General features: G+C 33.8%; 1 protein-coding gene across 6 annotated transcripts in view; it reads right to left on the reverse strand.

Annotated features, from left to right (window-relative positions):
- LOC126847469 (uncharacterized) overlaps positions 1-21910 on the reverse strand; it is a 171100-nt gene extending 149190 nt beyond the window's left edge. For all 6 annotated transcript variants that reach the window (XR_007687070.1, XM_050587725.1, XM_050587721.1 and 3 more), the window contains exon 1: positions 21336-21910. The gene's annotated coding sequence lies outside the window, so the exon portion shown is untranslated. The remainder of the gene's footprint in view (positions 1-21335) is intronic.
- Between the last annotated feature and the right edge of the window lie 1559 nt (positions 21911-23469).

Below are 23469 nucleotides of genomic sequence, written 5' to 3' on the forward strand. Positions count from 1 at the left end.
TTTTTTAATTTATTGCCATGCCATCACTGATTTTACACAGTAAAGTGGATTATTTAATGAATATTTATTTCTGATTTCCGTTCAAAAACAATGTAGGCGAGAACGGGGGAATACCAGTCAGTGGGTAATACCGACAATGGAATATCTCTTAAAATATACTAGCTAAAATTTAGATGAGCCCATAATTTGATCACTGTTAAATATTTTTCGAAAATAAAACTCATCTCAAATTTAAAATTTCTAATTTTTTACTATATCGAATATATCACAAACTGACAAGGACTGCCTTTATTTTCTCACAATATACCTTGCTAAATATTACGGCTTCTAAGTAAATTCATGCATTTAAAAAAAAACACTGATAGGGGTGATACCATTCAAAACTGGTAACAACGGTCTAACATAACTTGTGTAATAACCTTACCTAAATAATATTTCCATTAAACATACAATGTCTTTGAACAATATCATTGTATAATAGGTCTGTACCGATAACATGATAATATTTCGATCATAATTTGTATGTTTTTTAGGAACTAACTTAGGATACAAGTTAACCAGTATAATAAGGAAAACGAATGAATAAGGCGGTGCCGGCAAAGCAATAAGAATTAAACAACTAATTATGAAGCAATTAAGAGGTAACTAGTTTATGGTAGAAAAGTAAGTGTCAAGGTAACTTATATACATCAACAAACCCTGTAAGGAGACATTAAGACAAACGTTAAGGCATATTTTTTTGGGTCAAGTATCAATGTAGGACCCGTATCAATGTGGATAGCACAATGAATTCTGGCAAAACTAGAATTTTCTACTGTGGGGCAAGTTAGTTAAGAGTGAAGTAGACAGACACTTACTAACGTTTTTCGACTGTATAGTAATTAAATTACTATTTCAGGCCATTAACAGGGTCGAGGGTGACCGACAGACGAGCATTGGGAATATATATCGAGAACATAATAGAGAACCTTTAATGTCTTGTTTTTAGAACGTGTGTGTACTTTAGGCGACCGTCCAAAAACGTCTACGTTTACCTTATGTCTCACGAATGACGAAAATACCGTTCTTCCTCGGTACACCGACTTTACACGTGATCGCGTGTCAGACAAGAAGTGCAAAAAACAAAAACAAAAATGACAACTCAAATGGAATTCGAATGAAACTGAAAAATGGAATTCGAAAATATCATATCGATCACAACTGCACAGTGCCTTTTTAAAGGATAGTTTCTTAATCGACAAAGCGATATACTTTGAGTTCTTTGCTTCATCAAAATAAAACTAACATTATATATTGTCTACTTTGCCTCCAGCCAACACCCTTAATAGTTCAAGTAGTATAGTGTATAATATTCGAAAATGGTAATCAATTGGTCATATTGTTTTCATTAGATGATTTTGCTTTTAATTGGCCTAACAAATGTAGGTGTTTTTTTTGTTGCAAAAGTGGTGTAACTAAAATGTGTTTTAAAATTTACATATGTTTTTGCTTAACCATAGTCACATCTTTCATTATAAAAGAGAAGCAACAAAAAACACTGAAATTAATTTACAAAAAGCTCGTTACTGCAAAATTCAATTACATGTAGATATCCATTTGACTTTTACATGTTAACCTCTATGAAGCTACTATATTAAAACATTTGTAAACATTTCTAATGTATATATTTTAAATAGCAACTATAATATTATCAATCATTGAATTGAAACAAATGAACAACATTTCAAATAGTTTGCATTTTTACAATTATTATTATTACCAGGTATTATAATATGAGAAATAATAATATTATACACATTTCGGCCGACGTTTTATGATAAACGATTGTGGAATTTATGAAAAAAAAATATGACTTATGAAATTAGATACGTCTTAGGAACGTTTTCAATCTCGGATTCGAGTTTAAAGACCTCCGGACCTTGGTGAGACGTCCGTCTGCGCTTTAACAAAAATAACGTGTCAAGAAATCGCCAAAATCCGTGTCTTGTATTCGGTTTGTGAAAATCTCTGATGCCGCCGCAGTCCATCAATCAAGTTCACGCCTATCTTTTTTTTTTCACATGCCATCGTGTAAGTCCGCCAGAAATTATTACCAAGGGAAAAAACGATATTCCATAAAAAAAATACTCGATATATGTATAACAATATATACATATATTATTCACATGTACAGTGTACGGATAATAATGCACAATAACAGCTATAAATTATAATGATATAAAAATAATTATTAGTTTGGTCGCATTAAAAAAATGAACAACAAAAATAGAAAAATGCAAACAATGTCAGATCAGTGTGACCGAAAAAAAGGAAAAAAAATAATCCTTCTCTTCTGCAGTTTGGTCAAAGAAATGTTATCGAGCATCTGTAATGTTATCACCATCGACCTTCGTCATAACTACTTATTATCAGTAATTCTTATCAGTTTTATTCAAATTGAGATTACGTTGTATAAAAACACTATGTTTTAAAAAAATTAAATTATTAACTCAGTGAGATAATGACTGGCCAATGATGAAAAAATCATCCTGTATAATAAACTTGATTGCTAATTAGTAATAAGAATTAAAGTCGACGTCGGCCATTTTTGTCGGATTTTTGTGTGTAAAAAATAATGTATACATATATATATATATATATATATATATATATATAACAGTGATAACAGTTATAAACATTTGATAAGGTTCTAATTCCCACAAAAATGGCGGCAAATCGTAACTTCAATTATCTCTAATGGCAGCATTTATAACTTATTATCAATAACCGTCGTTATTATCAACTACCATTGTTATCAGTAATTGTTATCAGTTTACGTTGTCATTGTAAATAATGTATAAGACATTTTTTTAATTCGGTCCTACCGCGTCGAGTTTTGATCAATCGAAAATCTCTACTCGTATCTGTGTCGGATCTAAAGAGAGAGAACTGTCGGTTTTGTTTATTGTTTTACCGTTTTGTTTGTTTTCGGGCAGCAAGCAAGCATAGAATAATAACCAGGCCGTTATTTTTTTTTCGCCCGTCCGTCGACACAATGCGTCACGTTTATATATTTTATATTGCGGACGTGTTAACAAACAATTGTGTTAATTTAAAACGCTCGAGGGGCTCAAATTTCGCGAAAGTAACAAGATTACAGTGACGAGCGACTGTTGCGATAAAATATAAGGGCGAGCGCATGCAATAACGAGCGACGAAGACAACTCATTAAATTCAAAGCACACGGCCGGATAGGATATAAAGGCGCACTGTACCTACCTACAATAATAATATTATAACATCAAGAACGGATGAAATTATTATTTTTCATCTATATACAGAACGGGCATGATTTTTTATGGTTTTAGATAAAAAAAAAAAATAATAAAGCCCGTCAAAAACGGGTACCACCTGTGGATCTTAACGAGAAGTGATTAATTTATTTCAGATTGTCATAGTGAAATTTCACATCAAGTAACTTTTAAGCAGCCATTTCTTTTGGTATTGATGTCGAACAGACATTACCACCAGACCGTGCAATGTATTAAACTGACAATACTAATTTATGTGACTTTTTTTTAGCAATTATTACCGTTTACACAGTACAATGATGGCAAACAAACGTTCAACAGATGTCAGATGCGGATTAAACCTTTAGTCTAATTACCATATTATTATCCCGTCGAGTCAACTCTGCTATAAGAAAAACTAAGTAAATAGTAATGAAATTCCCCTCTCTATAAAATGGATTTAAGTTCTTCGTCAGGGATATTCGTTGGAGTCAATTCGTTTGACATTGATCAGTAAATTAACAAAAATTTGTTGATTAGGTATTTATAAAATGATTTTCTGTTATTACATTTTAGTTATCTAGTCCAGGTCGCAACTCTTGTTGTTTATTACCAAGATTTGTAAACCAGCTACAAAGGTTGCAAAATAATCATAATTTTTATGGGTTTTTTTAATAATAAAAAAAAAAAACACTGACTGCATATAGATTTTTGTTATTTGCTTATACATTTCTAAATTAATCATATTTATAAAGTATATACAATTTTCACAGACTTCAATTGAAAATTGTCTTCAAACCTTTTGGTGAATATAGCTTAAACAGATCTCTTCCTGTTAGGTTCTATTGTTGTTTCCCTGATGACAAGAGCAAAAATTAGGCAGATAATTTAATTTGTTAAACAGTTAAAGTTGATAATTTGATTTATTAGTATCTTAATATCTAAAAATTATGTAACATTTTTATAATTTTTTTTTTTCAGAAATGTATTTACCCAAATAATTACTTTTGGACCGTCGTATAAATTGTATTATAATTTTTAAGTGTGTCGTGGAATTACCAAGTATATATATATATATATATACACACCATTCAGCATGTATATATGTATACATTTTGGGTAACGAACAAACAAGTTTTCTCAAGTCGACGAGTGTCGAGTAATGAATATTTAATCATCTTTCCCGCTTTGACAAAAAAGAAACTTCGCCTCTTGTCATTAACAACTATATCTATATATATATTACTACTATTACTAAATACTGGTGGACGATAATAATAATAATACAAAAAAATAAATATGTATATTAATTGATTATTTCATTCGATTATTCATGTACAGCGAGTAGGATGTACTCGAAGCTTGAATAAACTCAAAGCTAACCTAGATTCAGCCAAATCAGATATATATATATATACTTTCTAAGACCGTTTTAACGAATCGAATTATCCGTTTGTAACGTGGCAAGTCTTTCGCAAGACCGGAAGTACGCGGCGGACAAAGATTTACTTCGCGCGTTTCCTTATCCTTTTATGGTTACACATTTATTAAATTTTTCTTTTCTTTTCTTATTTATTTTTCGTCATCCGTGTACAACACGATATTTTCGAATAATACTCTAACGATGTTCACATATCTGCGTACCGGGACTTTTCACCGGGACCCACCGGGAGTGCGAAAGGGTTGTGGGGGGGAGGGGGTGGACCGCAAGGGAATGTCTCTTTATTTTTCCGCTTCCGCGAACCCTTTGCCACCCTTCGACGGTCGTTTCCGCTCGTCGGTGCTGCTCTAGTTCTTATTGCAAGTACTATACTAGTCTCTGAGCGATAATATTCCATTATAGAATTGTTAAAAAGCATTAAACCCCTTTTGTGCTCTGCGAAGAGGAGCCGGTATACACTCTTTCATTGAATCTGGTCTTTGTGCCGGGCGAAACAATAACCTGTGGCGTATCTCTCCTGTCCGCAGTCACCGCACCGCAAAACAATCAATCCCAGACTTCCCAGAAGTTTCGAGCTTGCTTCGTCGCTGCGGTTAACACCGCGTCCGGTCGTATTGTTGTGTACCGCGCTATAATTATCATTTTACTCCGAGAAGAAGTGTGTCCAATTAGACGTCATAATAAAACCTAATACAGCGCGTACTTGCGTTCCCACTTAGACAACGTATTAAGCACAATATTATACATTAACAATCGACTGGTCCGTCTGGACTGGGTCCGCGCCCCGTTTTACCTGTACTTTACCCCCCCCCCCCCGTCCTACTTCCGATCCGAGCCGATCAGGTAGGTAAGTAAGTAAGTAAGTATGTATATATATATATATTATAAATGTAAATACGGCGGCGGGTCGGTCGAGTTCCACGCGAACGTCGTAAGTAGCCGGGCTTAGAGAGACGAGTGTGTAAAAGGGAGATATAATGATGACCGGGGGAGGGGGGGAGGGACAAGAAAAGAGGGGAAGAAAGGGGAGAGACGCCGTGTGCCCGTAAGCCGATTACCATAAATTTAAGGAAGGGGCGGGGAAGGGGAGGGGGGATTCCGGGAGAAAAGAGTGCGGAGAGGACATAGGGATGACGGCCTATGCGTTGCAACGAATTTTAATGATCGACCCGGACGATTGTGCACGCGAGCAAATTCAAACAAAAACCACTTTTGCGATTAACCCCCGAAAAAAAATCCGTTTTGTTGATGTAACATGCTCTGCTCCGAGTCCGCCTCGTGTCTGCGGTATAACAATCGTCAATATATATATATTGTATTCACCGTGTATATAACCCTCGAAAACTGAATGCATACTATATTATAATATTATTATCCGCCAGAGCACACACTGCTCGGAGGGAAAATTTACAACAACTCTGGCAAAACTTGTTCGGCTCTAAAAATATGTCTAAATATGTCAGCAACTCCAATCGAGGCGAGCCCCCCTCCCCCTCCAAAAAAAATGGTTTATGACTTCCACTGAAATCTGATTGACACAGAAGTCGCGTTGCTTATACATTCAAATGGCAGTCCTTTCCGACTATATTTCAATTAAGTTTAACTACGTTATATTTCATAATTGGTTTATGTATGCAATAACAATTGAAGTCATTAGACTTATCAGCGATGAAAGCGTGCACTTAGGGTTTATCCCTCTAACCCAATTTCGAACCGTTATCCGGTATGTAAAATGTTTTGAAATCCGCAACCGACCCTTTGGCCTACTTGTCTGCCGTTTCAGTTTTCTATTTTCAGTGTTGGTTTTAATAAAAACAAATTCCGTAATAAGTATAATAATAATAAAATCCAATTAGCACACAATTCCTATTCGTTATAAACTATTGAAGTATGTTTAATTTCACCGTGTCTTCATCTACCACAGTTCCACCTTATGCTATAATCTACCTGGTACTTGACCCTGGTACTTGGCTTAATATTTTGCAAAAAATCGCCTATACCCGACTCCTTAATAAATATAGATTGTCAGTGTCAGTGTCATGTCTAACCCATTCTAGGACTATATAGCTGGCTTAAGAGCGAACTGCGGCAAGATGCACATTATTGTGTGTGTGTGCAAGAGGCCACCTGCACAGCAGTGCACACATAATAATAATAATAATATAAACCGTGCAATCTATTTCTGGCAACAGTCGGAAACCCTTCGCTTCTACCCGCGGTCCTCGCGCCAACAAGCGCAACGCCACCTCCTGCTCTTTCTCTGTTTACCAGGGCCTAAGTTTAAAAACGACCGTTTTTTTTATTATTATTATTATTTCACAAATGAACTCGAGAGCGCCCATAAAAACGGTAAAGACGTATATACGGTTAGTACGGTTTTTATGGGGTTTATTTTTTTTTTTTTTACTTCTCAAACGCCTCCTCCGCCGTTTTTCTGCACGGTATACCACCATCAAGACGGAATTCGAAACGGTTTTGCGGTGCTTTCCATTTACAATTTTACATAAATTCTTAATAGCTATACGACGTTGCCTGTTCGATAATAGCAAGTCAAAAAACGCACAGCTGTTATATGCGTAACGGCTAAAAAAAAAAACCTATTAAACTTTTGAAATTCTCCAATCGCCTTAGGAAAACCGCCGCCTCGGTAGAACTACGCCGAATTAACAAGATTTTCGAAAGTGAACTTATTTGAAACTAAATTTAAAAAAAAAAATTATACCTATATACATATATATATACAGGGTGATCCAACTAACGTAAGACACTCATTTTCTCTGAAAAATAAGATTATTTCGAGAATTTTTATTATTCCTAAACTTTTAATAAAAAATAAAAAACTCAAACGCTAACATACGTTGCCATTTAAAAAAAAAATCGAAAATTCCCCTTATAAAGATTGGTGATAAAAATTTTCAGAATATTGAAAAATGTAGTAAAACATGTACCAAAAAGCTTAGGGAAAAAAATTCTCAAACTATTCATATTTTCCCGAGAAAATCAGTGTCTTACGTTAATTGATCACCCTGTATATACACTTACTAGCGAAAATAATAATAATAATGATAAATAGTTGGCGATTAATTTAAAAAGTTTGGTACAATAAATGTCAGTAGTGTTTACTGTATGTAAACTTTTATTCATTAGCGTTTCTGGCATCGGCTACAGTGCTTAAAACAATTATTCTACGTCAAATTTTTTTCGCGTATGTTAAGTGCTATTTTGGAACGGCCAGAATTAAAATTAGAATAGAATGGAGTTTTTGAAAATTTCCCTATTCCCCCTTGTCGATGATAACATTTCTTAAGTCGCAGTACACACGTGCAAGTATAAGTATTTAAGCCGTGTCAACACTATCGTAACTATGATAACCTTTGGACGGCAGCTTCCTATCCTCAAGATGTGTGACGCGTACAAAAGTAGAAGAAGAAAAGAAGAGAGGCGAACAAAAAAAATAGCCTATTTATTTTCAAACTGTCGCGCGCCTAATATCAAAGGAGAGGCGCGAGTTAAAATAAAAATGAAAGAAATATAAAAAAAAATACCAAAGGAAACATAGAGAAATTAAAAAAGAAACTATTTAAAAATATACGGCATACATATTTAATGACGCGAATCTTTTTTATAATGAAACGGCTCGGGTCGTATAAATCAAAATTAACCGAAAAAGATTTGTTTTATACCCGCCCACCGTCGTCGTGTCTTAATGATGATGATGATGATGATCGCCATCGAGTCAAGACAGTGGCCTGAAAAGTATATACGTTTAAAAATAAAACCCTAGGTCTACTGTACGGTTCGTTTAACCTGGTGTGTACGGCTCACATATGAACCCGGTGGTAATTTACACGTTATTTTAACTTGTTGTTTTTTTTTTTTTTGGAAATTTTACCGCGTGCCAAGTGTAACAGAAAATGGGAGGAAAAAATACAAAAATCCCAAGTCGGTTAGGTGGTAACGCTTAAAAGAGCTGTTACACGACACACGGGCAAAAGAGTGAGAAAACTCGAATTTCCCAAACTTATCAAACCAATTATTAAGAGAACGCCAAATTTTGAGATAAAACTTTCTTACCGCTTTCTCGGTACACACAGAGTCACTTATATCGTCTGAAAATGTAGAACTTTATCTTTGTCGCCTCGACGATGGAACAACTTGATTGTTAAAACCAAAATGAGCGCTTAATAAAATTATTAAACTAATTTGCGTTGTTAAAAAGAAATCTAGTCGAAGCAACACGGATAAAGTTCTTGCCATTCGGACGGTAACTTTACTGGAAGACCGTATTATTGGAAGAACTGTCATAAGAAAGCTTATGGAACTTATGAAATATTTAGTTCCAATCGACACAAAAATAAATAAGAACTTGGGCAGTAAATTAAAAACAAACTCTACAGGCGTTTTTCCATAACGTAAATTTGAACAATTTCTCTAATTAGGTACACCGTAAAAGTAACGAAAATGTGTTAACTATTTTTTTCCACACAACGTGTTAAACGGTTAGCTTTAAAACAATATTATATTATTCATATTATTGTTGTAATACGGACAAACGTCTGAGAGTTATTTCACAAACCTAAATCCGTGTTTGTAATACAAACGAGATTGAACAGATAATAATATTGCGCAATTACTGTGTAAATATTAGTTTTCGTAAATAATTGGCGAATCAGTACTTAAAAATCGCCGGCTATTATTAACTAATGGCGGCCGCTTCGTTTTGGGCGTTAAAGTTTGTTTCTCAGAAATAATTTCATTAGATAATGGCGGTAGCGGGGGAAAAAAAACTTTAGCCTTCTTAAAGTTAAAGTTTTGCAACCCATTTTCGGCGGAGATCAGAAATGACCTATTCCCGAGACGTTAAAAATAGTATATAAAAGTTGCCTGTTGAACTGCACCACACACGATGGCGCGGTTATAGCCTTGCCTTACCACAAACGGCCATTTTAGGTTCAATACCCGTGCTGCTTGATTTTAAGGTCTTTCTTATAAATGTTATGGCGGAATCGAACCGTGACTGGAAACAAATGGCGCCCATTTATCCTCTTTCGGAATAACGGTACAAAGCGGTCGTGTAAAATAAGAAACCCCGAGTTCAGCAGCTAATGGCGCCAAAGTTTAAAACTTTGGTAAAATTCGGTTAGGTACAATGTGCTTGTCCAAATGGGTAGTCCAAATTAGGACTAATATAATAATCGGATGTGATCCAAACACCATTGACATTATACAAGGTGATCCAACTAACATAAGACACTTATTTTCTCTGAAAATATGAATATTTTGAAGAAAAAAAATTCCCTAAACTTTTAGGTACATGTTTTACTATTATTTTTTTATTGATATTTTGAAAATTTTCATCATCAATTCTTATAAGCCAAAAAGGGGAATTTTAATTGGCAACATATGTTTTCAATTTCATAAATTTATAGACAAATAATTTGAAAATATGTTAACGTTTGAATTTTTTATTTCCTTTATCTGTTCATTAGCTATGACTTTGTAAAGATACTACATTTTCTCTTAATAATTATCAATTTCTTCGGTTTTCCAATGGCGATACCATTCTAATTATTAGGAAGTCATTATATAAGATTTTGAAATAATGATTGACAAACGGTTCTTATCTACATATTACTTAGGTTACATATTATTTATTATATCCAAATATGATACAGAGTACGGTAACTCATCAAATTATTTTAATGGGTTATAATAAAACTACTTGTAATTGTAGTAACGAATGAAATAATAATAACAAATGAACAAATAAATGAAAATTCAAAATTCAAACGCTAACATATATTTTTTATTTTTTGTCTACAAATGTATGTAATTAAAAAAATATGTTGCCATTTAAAAAAAATCTCCTTTTTGGCTCATGAACATTTTTAAAATATTGAAAAATGTAGTAAAATATGTACTTAAAAGTTTAGGGAAAAAAAATTCTCAAAATATTCAAATTTTCCTAGAAAATGAGTGTCTAAACCACAATAATATAATATATTATATGTTCCATATTTGTGCCATTTAAATTCCACTCAAAATGTATGTAATAATTGCAATTAAAAATGTAAAGCTATATTATTGATCTAGTTAAAAATGACTTAGTTGGTCCAACTAAACATTTAGCCGGCCCAACTATTTATTTAATTGGTCCATCTAGAATATTGTATATTGTGTCCCTATATAACCACACTTTTAGTTGGATCAATTATGTATTTTTGTGTCACTAATTTAAACTAAACTTGTAAATGCAACGAGGTGTAAAAATGATTTTCCACAAGAAACCCAGAATGTAGAACATTTTAATGAACCATTATAAAAAAAAAAAAAATGAAAAAAACGTTCTGTAAATCACATTAGATAAACATTCGGCCTATGTGTGTGTGTGTGTATATATATAAGCACAGAATTCTCGCAGCACAGCAATTATTTAACTTGTCGAACATATGATAACATCATAAGCATTAGGCTCAAAAACGATGTCAGTATGGTGGTGTATAACTATATAGTACTGACGTCTATGTTTTTTTTTTTAATTCGGATGTATATCTTACACAGTTTTTTTTTGTGGTTAATCTTTAGTAGTCGGTATATACTAAGCTGTCTTTTTTCGCCTTATCCCAAATTACGTATATGTATACCTATATATGTTTTTTTTTTGTTTATTGATCGTTTAATCAGTTGATGGTTGTTTTTTTTCTTTTCAAAAATGCGTTTTATGGGTTTTAAAATGACCGGCCCATCTCTCTCTCTCTCTCTCTCTGACACGCTGAAAGTTTTTAGAGCTGCCGCTGCCTATCCTGTGTGGCGGTACACGAGCGCGGATGTGTCAAGGATTGGCCGCGGTCCAGCTGGCTCGGATCCGGGAACGTCGGGAGCAAAAAATCGCGTTTTTTTTTTTTTGTTTATTATTATTATATGTAAGGCGAAATTGTCGTCGTGACCGTCTCCGTGCCCGACATTCTTACATACATTCCACACCACACAAGACAGCCGACCTCTGAACTTATCAATCACACACCGGCCGGGGCCAAATGAACTCGACGCCCGTTGGCAACACCCCTGGGAAACGATCAAACATCGGCACCTAAATTTGGCACCCGAAATCAATGTGTATTGCCAGTCAGCCAGTCAGTCAGTCAGTGTATATCTATGCAATTTCCCTGTAGAAATTTTATATCAAAATATAACCGCAGGTAGGTGCGAGAAAATAAATTATCGAATAAACGGTATCAGCAGTAGCAGAGTTCATATTATTATCTATCATACAGGGTCTAATTAATGATAAACTGATAACGCACATTTCCATTATCACCACTATAACGCAAAACATTGATTTAACTGTACATCGATTTTTAACAACAGATGAAATTTAAAACATGGTTTATGCAACAGAATTTATTTGAACTCCAGTTAAACGAGTTTATCTCTGTGTAAAAATTTGGTGCAACCCGGCATTAGAGTTTTAATTATATATATTGGTAGAGTAGTTTTGGTAAAACAATAGGCATGGGGTGTGGATAATATATACAATCAGCAGTGTATCACTTGTGTGAAGAAACCATCCAGTGATGGAAGTCCAATGGCTGGAAGAGTGGAGCTGTTTAGGTTAGCAGGTCTCTACATCATTTTCAGGAAGATTAGATGACCAGGATGTCCCTGGAGTGTATTTGGTAAAACAACATTTATAAGTAAATTAGTTAGTAACTGTTATTATTTAACAATGTAATTGTCGTTGAAATATTTTTTGCTATTGGTATTTGTTTTGCTGCCAAAAAGTGATATGTAAAAATCTATTATAGAATATTATAATTTCACAATGAACAAATAAATATATATATTTTTTAAAAACTATTGTCGATTGGGTATGTGCACACATTAATAACTGTATAGTCGAATTAATTATATATGAAGGAGGTTTAGTGCAAATAACTGTTTTTCACATACAATTTTACTTAGAAAAACGAATAAAAAAGAGTTAAAATTTTTATGCACTTATTTAAATTTGTGAGTACCAATTTTTGAAATTTATTTTTTTAACCAACAGCAAGTGTTTTAATCGAACGAATTTGACCATTTGACGGATTATATGTGTTTTTTAAGACTTTTTTTAAAAAACTTTTGTTTCTAGTTTCGGTCGCCGTATACACGCCAAGGTTGTTGTTATTGGTATGGAAATGAGATGAGAAATATTCGCCAGCCAGCTGTTGCGGCCAATCCCGGCGCTTTTTGCATTTTAAATTAACAGGTTAACCGCTATAAGGTGGTGGTTTTATATATTATATATACATATATCGAGTCGTGACACTCGGCTGCTGCTGTCAAATATATAGAGAGTTTTTGAAACTCACGTTAAGTATTATATAAAAAAAAAAAGAAAAGAAACTTTAACGCGACCGAACCCACCTCTCGGTTTTGTTCTAACCCACAAATTGATACAACTGGAAACGCTTACATACATATATATATACACACCACTGTCAGATAACAAAAGGAAACGGCGTGATCCAATTTCGGCGGATCATTGGGTAAGTAAAAATAAAGTAACTCGGATGCGGTTGCAAAGAGTTGGCAATAAATCTAATTGTTTTTTTCCCCCTTCATTTTTTACTTTTGCTCGCAGACTAAAAAATCCCCCCGTGCGACACGTGCAACGTCTTGGACGGCCCGGGGAGGTAAAATAAAAAATGTCTCTTTCTGTACTTGTTGCAGCGGGGTAAAAAAATAATTGTACTTCTATTCGACCCGGACCCACGGCCGTGGAGCCCTGTCACCACGGGCTACCAATAAACCGCATACCACAAAGCCAAGCCGTCCACAATATGCATCATGGACATGACTAAACCCTCATAACGTCCTGTCTTTGGAAATCCTGCCCTTAGACCTCGGTAGAAACAAAAAAGTAGCGTTACAAAGCCAAAAGACAGACATGCATAAACAATACTAAAAAAGGTTAACGGATACAATTATTATTCTACAATACGGGCAATACTGTGCGTATATTTTTGAACATTTCATATTGATACTGTTACAATATTATCATCTTGAAAATTGATAATCTATTAGGCATCCGGTTAGAATTTGCAACATGTCAACTGTGCAAATATAATATATTGTTACAACTTTGTAGATATAACGAAAAATCCACGTTATTTTTTAGCGGACCAAAACGATATTGTTGCACTTAAATTAAATTTTTTTAACATTTTTCAATGGGATAAAAAAGGGAATTGCAATACGAGCGATTGTTGTAAAATAAATCAAAGGTTAAATATTTGCCCAAGCACTCTCGTTAGATCAGTTTTCAAAAAAAAAAAAACCATATAATTTATTGAAAAATGTGAAATACGATTACTATACTATATTTGGCAGCTCAAACATAGTGTCCCTATTTTTTGATCACTTTGATGTAGCAAGTGGTATTTTATTTTTCACTACTTTACCAAAAAACGTTTGATTATTATTATATACTTGTTTGACCCGATTGAACGTTTTATCACGGCGCCTTTGGTACTTTGTTTAAAAATAATATTCATCTGCAGGTATTTAACATTTTAAACTGATATTTTAATGTAAAAATTCTTCAAAGCTATTCGGAAAACCCAAAACGATAATCGATGAGAGCTTTTATGTACTTGAAAAATCGATTAAAAGCTGTAAAACAGGTTGAAAAGCTGAGTTATAAAAATCCAACTTTACTGTTCACTTACTAATCCGGGGTTGTAAAACTAGTAATTGTAATTGTAGAGTAACAATAAGAAACACCTAAAGCTCTTAGGTGTTCCTAGTCACAACAAGTATCTTAGCCGATTATTCATTATCCTCAAGGATACGCCTTCACCTCATGTAACAAAGACAGCCAAACACTCTTATTGTTTCCCCCCCCCCCCCACAATTTGGTAGACTGCTTGTGAACGGCGTGGGCTGTTTATTTTAATTGCAAAATTATGTCCATAAAAACCTTTGCCGAGCTTTTGTCGACAAACAAACGTCTACCTGACCTTTGCGGGGTCTTTGAAAGAAATGTATACATAAGAGTATTAACGATCCCACGCTGCTGACATAATAATATATTATACACAACATTTGGAAAAACGACAAACACATAATACTTAAGTGAGTGCCTTTCCCAACATATTATATAAAATGGAAAAACGCATATACATCAGTTATATTGATATAAATCATTACACATAATCAAGTACTTTTTTGGTTTCTTTGACGAATAAGTAATAAAACTAAATTGCCAATTATTTAAGTAATTAAGCGAAAAAAAGGCACAAGTATAATAATATATGTATACAATTTAACAGGTAAAAGAAAACAGCTAAACTGGCAACTGTAAGTGAACGCGACTACTGCGCGCTTATCCCTCGTGGCCGAGTGTTTCCCAATTTTGAAAATATACATTTAAAAAAAATGTTTTAAATTTATATCCTATTCCATTCCAAACGTGTAAACCGCAATTTTAGTTGGACAAAACTGTGTACATTTTGTTTTATGTGTATTTTTTTCCCAGTGTATCTTTTTGCTACCATCTTTTTATTTTATTTTATTTTTTTGCTCTTTTTATTTGGCCAATAGATCTTATGCCGAATGCGAAAAACGTGTAACGGAAAATAAACTGCGACCCGTATATTATGTATTACTATTTTTGCGGTTCGTGTGTGTGTACTTTTGTTTTGAGTCTTGGGACCGACACAAGAGGAGTAGAGGAAAAGAGTGCCGGGGTCCAACGGCGGCCGGGAAAGAGGGTGTTGAATGGCAATCAATATAAAGGCGGGATGAAGGCCTTGTTTCCAGTTTCCTTTTGTGTGCGACCCATAACAACCGGAGTTATCTTCGGCAAGATTCCCATTCAATTCCATTTCCATTACCTCCGTGCCTACCTTATCCTTGCCCGTCCGCCGACATCAACAATATAATATACTACCGGCCCTTTCTGATTAATTATTTTCATATACCTTTCACCAGTGTAGTCCAGCGCCCGGTATGGACTACAATGTCTTCCCCGACAACACCTTGTATGTGTATACCGAGTGATTCTTTTAACGCCCTACACTAGTTTAGCATTTACTCTTGTATAACTACTTAAAAAGCGAATACCTGTTGATGATATTTAGCCAATCAAATGTGTCACTTATTGGTATTTTGACATTTTTTTTGTCCGTCTCTGACTGTAAACTGTATAGATGAGTAATTAAAAAAAAAAAAAAAACTAACGAGTTTCCTCACTACAACCGGATACATAGGCACATGTATTTGTCTTTATGTTCAAGTATAAGACCCTGGTACTTTTCTTAACTCTAATCTAGTATTTCTAATATATTATCTCTATTTTTGTCTCTGATCTATTATATCTAAACTAGTATCTCGAATACAATAACTATTTTATCTCTAATCTCTTATCTCTTAGCCATTATCTCTTTTTTTCTCTAATCTGTTACCTTTAAGTAGTCATAAATACTGTTATTAGTCGTGTTTTGTTCTCCAATATTCTGATTGTCATTACAGGCTATACGGCTACATATAAATTATATCAGTAATTGACACACTAATACCCATAATGAATTTAGTCGAAATGTTCGGCTGCCGACTGATGTTTTAATTAATATCACAATATAAATAATTAATAATTCGCCCGGGTTAAATAGGCTTATGTGTGCTTATAAATTCTGCAGAATCGAATTATTCATTTTGTGTTAAATCATTTTTAATTTACATTATTAAAATATAGTATTGATTTTATTTCTATGTTGAAGTCTGAAGCTTGTTGTACGCTGCAAGTTTAAAATAATCCCAAATGAACGCACACCGTTTCCCGGTAAGAAGGTAGCTGGTAAGTATAGAGTTTTACCCGGAGAGACATAAGACACAAATAAATGTAAAAACTTTTAATACTTACCTAGAACATTGTATTAAAATAATTACTCCCAGGGAAGTTTGATCTATTCGTCCAGCGAGTTCCATTAAGTATCGACAATAATTAATAATGTTTTTCCATGAAAAATATTGTTTTTAAACACTCTCTTTAGTTGACTTCAATTAAGGATGTACAAATTGTTTTTTTGGTCGTCCAGAAACAAAATAAATGGAAAAAAAAATTATTTTTTGTTCTAATTAACAAGTGAAAACTAAGACTTTTATAATATGTTTGATCAAATGTATTGTATTCGTGTTAATCTAATTTAATGTAAATTGTATTTTAACTTAATATAAATAGTTTAGGCTTTATACAATGTAAATAGTAATACACTACTATAATACATTGTGAAACATAAAAAGTGTGTTTGTTTCAGGTGATCGGTGTAAGTATAACTTTTTAAGCCATAACGGTTTTATAGTGTATTCAAAAATAGTCACGTGGGTTATGTGGGCATAATAATAATATTATAGCCGACTTGAAGAGTTGTCGAGGTTGAAGTGCAGTAGACAATGCGACGTTCAAGTCAAGTATATTATATTCTTTAGCGGGGCTAGGTGATTAAAAGTGTTTACTATTTGCGCGCCATATTATTGTAGTCCTTTTCCAGTTGTCTTTTAAACGGCCATTCAAACGATATTGAACAGTTTATTTTTTTTTTTTTGGTTTTATTGCCTAGCTCCGCTTTTTCAACAATAATGTGACTCGTGTAAAAGCCGTAAACTCGGAAAATTCCAGTAAATAATACATTTTTCTTTTCTTTTTCGGACCACGTGCTGTGCCTCTTACGGTGCTGCTGACATAGCCGTGTGACATTACAAACGAGCGTCATATCCATCGGTTTATTTCTGTCATCACAACAGGCCGGCCCTTCTCCTACTTGTTACAGAGACATTTTTTTCGAAAAAAAAAAACAGTTAAAACTTTGGGCTTACACATCTCATGATTTGTATTAATAACGAATACCTACACAAAAATTGGTCTGATGTCATTTCTAAGTCATAGCAAAACGAGAACAGACTGATTAACAAAATATTCACATTTTTCCCAAAAAAATTAGTGTCTTACATCGGATGTATCGCCCTGTACAACAATTAAGACGGTCCTGCGCGCGATATACGGCACAGTGACCGATATTTGGCAAAGTTCACCGTATGTCTGAAGTAAACTGAATTAAATTTAAAAAAACAATGTAAAAACTACTACTACCGAATACCTATGAAGGAGCGCTAAAATAACGTAAAGGCTCGATAAAAGTGTGTTTGTATATTAAGTGTTTGAAGTCACGGAACGCCAAACGACATTACAGCATACAAGCAATTATAGTGTAAAGGGGTGTTTCTTTTTTTTTTATGAAAAAGTAATTATTATTATCGCACAACGGAATAACATATTTTAAATGTTACATTTAATTACATAAGGCGGAATATAATGTATTATTGGGAAATTGTAAATTTAAACGACAATCACTTTTTATTAACTTGTACATTTTATTATTATCATCGAAACGGTTCTGCTTTCAATCTGTGTACATAATAAATACACAGATAACAATTATTAACGTTGCTCGATAGGAAAACCTGATCAAGTGCAGTCCAGTGAACCCTCACTTCAGTGTTACCAACTTAATTTGTGGCTTCAAGAAAGTCGTTGCTAGGCCAGATTCATACTCCTATTTATAATCTATATCTATTATCTATAATCTTATAGCTACATATATATATCCACGTCAAAAGTAATTTCCAACAAAATTATCAACAATCACACATTCGAGTATTGAGCAAGTGTCTATTATGAATATTAGGTGTAATTCTCAATTCGAACCTAACCAGAAATTTGTATTTGCAAGCCTTTTGCTGAAACTTTTAAATCCCACACCGGTTTCTTTGGAGAGGAGGCCATATTATCCTTTTGTTCGCCCATACGATTGCATACATTTGCGGAATCCTTTTTTTAAAAACAAAAAACATATTTTTACTAAAACGTCACGGGATTACCGCGCACCCTGTGTAGTAATCCCTTGCGTTCACAGACCCGAAATAAAAATGATGTGCCTTTTGCATGCGACACGCCCAGCGCATTAAAATAATGACAATAATAATAAACCGGCACGGAGGGGAAATCTTACAGGGGGATGTTTTTTTTATACTATGTGCTGCGCCCTGTAAGTAACTACAATACAGTACAATGATGCGGTAAACATAAAATAAGAAGAAGTAGAACACCGTCTCGGTTATATTTTTTTTTTTTTTTTTATTACAACCGCTGTTTGTTTTTTTTTTTTAATGAAATCGCCCTAATTACCGGATAAATTGACGGTGACGGCGGCAGTCAGCAGTATAATATATAAGATGTTCCAAAGATATCTGACCCTGTGTTGTGGATTTTTGTTTTGTTTTTTGTTAATTTAACCCTTTTAACCCCATCCCCCTTAAGGGAAATCGGTACACGACGTCAATTCCATCGGTGGCGCAGTCACCTTATGTGTGTAATCCCGGCAACTTGTTGCCCGTCACGTCAAAGTACTTGTTATATATATATATAAGGCCTACACGCGTCCAAAAGTTTAATAATAACACACTTCGGTTATATGACGGCAAACCGAGCGTGTTGATGTTTATTTTTGAGAAACACACGGTCATGTTTTCTTCTACACAGTGTATTTACACCTATGTATAGGGGGTTTTTTTTTTTCATATTCTCATATACGGTAAACCACCTGTTCCCGGACTATGTCGGTTTATTAAAGCATCATCGCCTCGCCCAGATCACATAATATTATTGTACTTTGATATTGATTGTGTTAAGTCAAACTTGTGGTGTCACATTTCTAATAATTTTTCTTCGGCAGCATCTGGCGTTGAAACTACTAATAATGATAATATCAACAACAGCCAATGTGACCATTACCCTATACGCTCTGCGGTAAAGTAGCTTGACACCACCGCATATTCTATTGGATTTATTAAAACCCAGCAGACATGGTATTATAGTGATCTCGTCGACAGATGGCAAAGAAATCTATACTGATATAAAACCCATAAAGTCGTCTGAATATTGCCGAAAAAAATATGAGATTATGTTTTAGACTGTGTGGCATTTTCAATTAAGCGTTTCAATAAAGATACGGCAAATGGATGAGCAGTTTAACTGTGTTTTGTTGGAAACACATTTTCTAGAAAATAACTTTACCTAAAACGACTAATACGACAATTGATATTAGGAAACATTAAACACTATTAAAAGAATGATTTTTTAGTTTTAGAGTTAAGCTCTGATTAAGCTAATGTATGAATGCGCTCTAATATGGAAAATGTGACACTAGAGCGTTTGCAGTTTTACTTGAGAACTTTACATTTTTTTGTAAGTAAACATTAATAAATATTATATTAGTATATACTAAAATGTTTTTTTTTAAATTCTTAATATCATGATAAATAATATAGTTTATAACATTATTAAGTATGCGTCGTATTATAAATTAAATTTATGACAAGCGAATATACCGATTTTATGTTTTGATAAAATATGAGACAAACTAATTTCGATTCAATTTTGGTTTTATTTTTTTGCATATTTTAAAAATGAAGAATATTATTTAAAAGTGCAAAACCGAAAACCGACTTGCCAACACCGTTAGTTCTTGTATTATGTATAATTAAATATAAAAATGAATGTAATAAAAAGACTTCCAACCATTTGTATAATTACCTAATAATAATAAATTATTATTATTTTCAAAGGTTCTGTTTGATAAATTAAAAAGGTTAAATAAATTTTCAAATCTGATAGTAAATATTGAATTAATATATATATTTTTTTAATTTTGAATTATTCAAATGAAATATTTCAATTTTTATTATAATTTTTTTTGTCTTGTAAAATAGTTAAATATTGCACCGGCATACATTTTTTTTATAATTTTCAATTTATAATATTTTGTATTAGATAAAACTTTTATTTTGCTACATTAAAAATATGTGTTTTACTGTAACATTTTTTAAAATTAAATTCAGTCAAAATGTAAAATAATTAATAAAAACTTGCTATCCTTCTTACTTATTTTTGCGCTTAGGTTTCTTAATATTTTTCGTCTCTTCTTAATTCCGAAACGATTTATGAATGTGTGTTTACTGTATTTCACTGTGAAATTTTATTATTAAGAAAAAAAATTATAGTAAAAGTCAAGTCACTTATTAATGTGTGATAGTGATTGTACTTTGAAAAATGATAATACTGTTATCATCTCATTATCTCCTAAATTGGCGGGATACTAAAATATTGACCCTGGACACTGATAAAAATTAACAGTTATCACACAAAAACGTGGCGGCCATGTTCTAAACCGGCTCTTCACAATTATAATAAATCAAATGTACATGTACATTATTATTTTCAGCTGTGTATTGATATAATTTATCACGATTATATTATAGCAGGTTTACAATATGGTAAAATCAAATTGTGAAGTATGACTATTATAAAAATCCAATACTTAAACCGCGATACGGTGAAATATAAAATTGTTTTAAAAAAATTGTAGTTCCACCACTTGTACAACGAACGACACTTTTCAGACTTGACAAACCCTATGTAGTAGATTTTATAATATTTTGCGCGTCCATTGTTAGTATATCGTATTATCATATTTTCAATATTGTCCATTTTGAGTTGTAGTAAAATAGACCTAACCACTGACCTGGTACGTTGCGACGTTATCGTTGGCGACACTGCAGCATCAGATGCGGTGGTGGTCACCCTGCGCAAAACCGGTTTCGGGTCCACGACCGACAGTCGGGCCCCCGATAGCGTCCACATATACAGGATGTGTGCACGACGGCAACGCGGGATTTCTCCACGTGATATGTTACAATAATTGTGTGTTTTTTTTTTTGTAAAACAATTTTTTTTATACCCGGCAGTATTTAAAAAAAAAAACTTAACGTCCGAACTCGCACGATTAAATACAATTTTAAAAAAAACACTCGGCAAATGCGACGACGACAACAACAACAACAACGAATCTAACTGTAACAAGTGATCGTTTTTCGGTATTTACAGCTAAATATTATTATATCTGTTATATTAAAATAATAATTACTATTAATTTATTATTTTTTTTTTTTATTTCAATTAGATATAGATTTTTGATGTTGTTGCGGTGTAACCAACGTGCGAGGGGAGCCGGGGGGAGCCAAAGGGGGAAATCGCGGGCGACTTTCTCACTGGCGGTCCGCGCGACGACGGTTGCGGACGTAACGCGTGCACGGCGGCCAACGGCGACGAGAACGGCAGGGATGAATGGTCCGCGGCAGACTACTACTACTAGTACCGGCACACAGCATTGGGCTCGATCGGGCTGTCGCGCGCGCTCGTTCGGCGTCTGAATCCGTCCGTCGGCGGCTGCGGCGGCCATCCGGCGTCCGAGCGCGCGGCCTAGCGGTACGACGGCGCGGCGGCGGCACCCTTGGCCCCCGTTCTGGGTGGGCCCCCACTTCGGCCCCCCCCCAACACGTCGACCCTCTTATCAGTTTTTCGGAGCGCTCGAGAGAAAAAAATTGTAAGAAAAAAAAATTCAATAAGAAAGCCAGTACAGTGGGGGGGGGGAGGGTGGGGGCATACTGGTTTTGAATTGAGGCCGTGTCTGTCAAACTGTAAGACACTAAAGTCGGTGTGCCTAGTTGGAAGAAATGATAACAGTATCAAGATATTTCAAGATAAGGTGTAAACGTTTTTTTTTATCATAACATAGAGCACCAATCGCTTAACGGTGTGGACTTTTTTTCCGTTTGTGTGGCCATACTGGTTTTAGTCCTACTATTCGCTATCGCGTACAGGCTAGTATAATATTATAATATGTTAGTTCATCTATTTATATTATAACTCTATATGATGTACAAGGACTACCGAAAATACATCTGAAAAGGACAAATGACTTTTAGATGAACGTTTCGATGCGAATAGTAAGATCAACAAACAATTACAATACAAACGAAGCATAATATAAACCAGCACGGCATCAGATACCTAAGTGAATAGTAGTAGTTGAATATCGATAAAAGCATTGAACCTAAATAATTGACAATTATATATGCTTAAAAGTTACACGAAGAAATCAAATACAAATGGTTAATGAATATAAAGAATACAACAATCATTTGCTCATTTTTAAAATTTTGAAAACCGTCTTTCCTTTTTTCTTCCTTTTCTGCTTTTGGACATTTGAATATTTATTAACATTTGTGTTTGTTTGCTGGTCTCTAATTATCTCTTCCGCTGTAAAACTATATTCACAACTTTTAATACATTACATGTCCTTTGTTTTCAAAGTTTTCTATGACTTGGTTTCTCGTTAGTGAAACTACTTTGCCAGGTGCATATTATTATATAACTATGAAATTATACCGAGAAATATCTAATACAGGAGATTCTCAAGTGCTTCATCTATGCTCGCTTTATTACTCTTATTAGGTTTCCAAAGGCTTATGAACTGAAATTACTATTAACTAAGCTTGGCTGGCAGGAATACTACCAGCTAATTTTGGCAGCACACATGTTGTCGCAGCAACCAATTGTTTCTATGCATGTGAACGTTCTCTGCTTAGCAAATTTTATTAACTTTATTATTTTTACCAATACCATTCGTATTATTTTTTATAAATTATCAATGTTTGATTAAATATAATATGTAATATAATACATTAAACGTTTGAGTGTATATTATTTCTACACGATTTCAGTCAGGGTTTTTTAATACTCTTGGGAAGTCTTTAAAAAAAAGTTATTTCAATGTCGATAATACTCTGAAACGGTATGAAAATAATAATAAGTAT

The sequence above is a fragment of the Adelges cooleyi genome, unplaced genomic scaffold, assembly GCF_023614345.1.
Source record: "Adelges cooleyi isolate 19-005CV unplaced genomic scaffold, UGA_ACOO_1.1 ACOO_flye_CR_arks_rails_tigmint_CR_PRNA_108, whole genome shotgun sequence".
NCBI lineage: Eukaryota > Metazoa > Arthropoda > Insecta > Hemiptera > Adelgidae > Adelges > Adelges cooleyi.